Source organism: Silurus meridionalis, chromosome 28 (genome assembly GCF_014805685.1).
Source record: "Silurus meridionalis isolate SWU-2019-XX chromosome 28, ASM1480568v1, whole genome shotgun sequence".
Classification (NCBI taxonomy): domain Eukaryota; kingdom Metazoa; phylum Chordata; class Actinopteri; order Siluriformes; family Siluridae; genus Silurus; species Silurus meridionalis.
The window spans coordinates 6,101,929-6,106,211 of NC_060911.1; positions in this window are offsets into that span (position 1 = coordinate 6,101,929).

Here is a 4,283-nt window from a genome sequence, read left to right on the forward strand (position 1 = left end):
TCACACATGGATTTAGTGAAAATGAATCCTACAAGGAATGGAATCAGAATCATTTCCAGCAGGTCAGTGATCAGGAGGGAAATGGCGATGACTGAGATCCGACCTCTGCTCTTGCGATTAAATGGTGGTACTTTGTTCTAGCAAACAAAGTACTTCTTTAACTCAAACTGAGGCGGGCAGGCAGGCGGGCAAAAATATAAACAAACTTTAAATAACTTAAAATATTTTGCCCTCCAAAAAAATATCTCCTGTCAAACACATAAAAAAATTTATTTTAAGTTTTTGTTCAAAATATAAAGAGAATATGTCATCTGTAACTGTATGCCTTTTAGAGATCATTTCATCTTTCTCTTGTTTAACTGTCCACAATAACAGAAATTTTGGTTGCCCAAACTTTGCCCACTGTAGGTAAGTTAGAATATTCTAAATTTTTCAGTCAGATTTTTAAAAGATGGATAATATGAAAATATGAATTGGAAATCATAATTCCTGTCACATTGTTTACACATGGCCATCTTAGATTTGCAAGAAAACAGTAATACCACAGCAGTAGCTATAATAAAAAAGAGTTTAGCGTTAGGTAATGATAAACCCCATTTTAAAAACACTTTTCAGTTGATTGTGGTCTGACACTTTCCTCTGTGTGTGTGTGTGTGTGTGTGTGTGTGTGTGTGTGTGTGTGTGTGTGTGTGTGTGTGTGTGCAGGTTTATATTTATATGCCATATGTATATATTAAGACTACTGTTACTGCAAAATTCAAAGCAAACACGTGTCAACAACTCAATACATCCAATGTCTTAAGTGAAGGACATTTGTCCAAAATGACCTGTTTCTCTCTAAACTTTGTGGATTATGCTTAACATTTATATCTCTACATCGTGTTGTTTGTATAAAGTAAAAATAATTGCATTTTCATTGAAATGATCAGGGGGATAATGTGCATTTATTAATATACTCCTGTAACACTGCTTTTTAATTCAAGCAATAAAAAGTGTAAACATGAGGAGTTTCTGGTATAATTGTTTACAAAGAAGAAAGTTGTTAAAATAATTTTATGTATCTTTTTATTTTAGTAATGTGTCATGGTGCTGCTTTTTCTAAACCTGCATGTGTTCAAAATTTACAAGGAAAAAGATATGAATACAAACAAAAGAGTGGCACAGAAAATAATGTGTTCAGTAAAATACTCTTAGTCTTTTTGTTTGTTTGTTTTAAATATTGTTCCTCTATTCTTTTTTCTGCAATTGCTTTCATAGACACAGGTACACATATTCATATCTATAATGTAATTATAGTTGGCCTCAAAATAGTTGGCCTGCTTTTAATAATGGACATTGTCCCAAATAGCTTTCCAGAAATAAAGAGGATTTACAATGTTGAGTTTATACGTTAGTGCCAATAAGTGAATCCCTATTTAGCGACTGTTGCATGATAAATCTCCCTGAGATAGAAACCTCGAGAGGAACCCATCCTCATCTGGGTGTCACCAAATGTCCATTCATTATAGGCTCCCTGCAGACGAGCACACAGAGGAGAGGATCAGAGATTAATCTCATGCTCGCTAAAGAGTCCAACATAAATGGAAGGCCATTAAAAACAGTCATGAAAAATGGTATGTATAAAATAATCAGCGCAAACATGGCAACAGTGAGCAGTAACACGCCTGGCTTCCTGTCTGTGGTCTGGTTGATGTATAGAGGTGCTTTCCATGTTAATAAGTATGTGACCACGCAAATAAATACAGGTAACACACATGCACCAAAAATGATTATAGACCCGATAACGATATAAACTGGCATCCGATTATTATAACAAACACAACGATGCAGGAGGTAATGGAGCACAGAGGGGAGAAAACTTTACCAAGTGATGAATATATTTGAGAAATACTTTCCACTGCCACAATCTGGTGCAGCAAATGTCCACAGAGCCTGACTCCAAACAAAAGTCTAAAAACAATCACACATGGATTTAGTGAAAATGAATCCTACAAGGAATGGAATCAGAATCATTTCCAGCAGGTCAGTGATCAGGAGGGAAATGGCGATGACTGAGATCCGACCTCTGCTCTTGCGATTAAATGGTGGTACTTTGTTCTAGCAAACAAAGTACTTCTTTAACTCAAACTGAGGCGGGCAGGCAGGCGGGCAAAAATATAAACAAACTTTAAATAACTTAAAATATTTTGCCCTCCAAAAAAATATCTCCTGTCAAACACATAAAAAAATTTATTTTAAGTTTTTGTTCAAAATATAAAGAGAATATGTCATCTGTAACTGTATGCCTTTTAGAGATCATTTCATCTTTCTCTTGTTTAACTGTCCACAATAACAGAAATTTTGGTTGCCCAAACTTTGCCCACTGTAGGTAAGTTAGAATATTCTAAATTTTTCAGTCAGATTTTTTAAAAAGATGGATAATATGAAAATATGAATTGGAAATCATAATTCCTGTCACATTGTTTACACATGGCCATCTTAGATTTGCAAGAAAACAGTAATACCACAGCAGTAGCTATAATAAAAAAGAGTTTAGCGTTAGGTAATGATAAACCCCATTTTAAAACACTTTTCAGTTGATTGTGGTCTGACACTTTCCTCTGTGTGTGTGTGTGTGTGTGTGTGTGTGTGTGTGTGTGTGTGTGTGTGTGTGTGTGTGTGCAGGTTTATATTTATATGCCATATGTATATATTAAGACTACTGTTACTGCAAAATTCAAAGCAAACACGTGTCAACAACTCAATACATCCAATGTCTTAAGTGAAGGACATTTGTCCAAAATGACCTGTTTCTCTCTAAACTTTGTGGATTATGCTTAACATTTATATCTCTACATCGTGTTGTTTGTATAAAGTAAAAATAATTGCATTTTCATTGAAATGATCAGGGGGATAATGTGCATTTATTAATATACTCCTGTAACACTGCTTTTTAATTCAAGCAATAAAAAGTGTAAACATGAGGAGTTTCTGGTATAATTGTTTACAAAGAAGAAAGTTGTTAAAATAATTTTATGTATCTTTTTATTTTAGTAATGTGTCATGGTGCTGCTTTTTCTAAACCTGCATGTGTTCAAAATTTACAAGGAAAAAGATATGAATACAAACAAAAGAGTGGCACAGAAAATAATGTGTTCAGTAAAATACTCTTAGTCTTTTTGTTTGTTTGTTTTAAATATTGTTCCTCTATTCTTTTTTCTGCAATTGCTTTCATAGACACAGGTACACATATTCATATCTATAATGTAATTATAGTTGGCCTCAAAATAGTTGGCCTGCTTTTAATAATGGACATTGTCCCAAATAGCTTTCCAGAAATAAAGAGGATTTACAATGTTGAGTTTATACGTTAGTGCCAATAAGTGAATCCCTATTTAGCGACTGTTGCATGATAAATCTCCCTGAGATAGAAACCTCGAGAGGAACCCATCCTCATCTGGGTGTCACCAAATGTCCATTCATTATAGGCTCCCTGCAGACGAGCACACAGAGGAGAGGATCAGAGATTAATCTCATGCTCGCTAAAGAGTCCAACATAAATGGAAGGCCATTAAAAACAGTCATGAAAAATGGTATGTATAAAATAATCAGCGAAAACATGGCAACAGTGAGCACTAACACGCCTGGCTTCCTGTCTGTGGTCTGGTTGATGTATAGAGGTGCTTTCCATGTTAATAAGTATGTGACCACGCAAATAAATACAGGTAACACACATGCATCAAAAATAATTATAGACCCGATAACGTATATAAACTGGCATCCGATTATTATAACAAACACAACGATGCAGGAGGTAATGGAGCACAGAGGGGAGAAAACTTTACCAAGTGATGAATATATTTGAGAAATACTTTCCACTGCCACAATCTGGTGCAGCAAATGTCCACAGAGCCTGACTCCAAACAAAAGTCTAAAAACAATCACACATGGATTTAGTGAAAATGAATCCTACAAGGAATGGAATCAGAATCATTTCCAGCAGGTCAGTGATCAGGAGGGAAATGGCGATGACTGAGATCCAACCTCTGCTCTTGCGATTAAATGGTGGTACTTTGTTTTAGCAAACAAAGTACTTCTTTAACTCAAACTGAGGCGGGCAAAAATATAAACAAACTTTAAATAACTTAAAAAGAAATCTCCTGTCAAACACCCAAAAATTTGTTTTTTAATTTTTGTTCAAAATATAAAGAGAATATGTCATCTGTAACTGTATGCCTTTTAGAGATCAAAAAAATATTGTTATTGTAACATCATTAAGTTAAAGAATTTTATTAGAAACATGA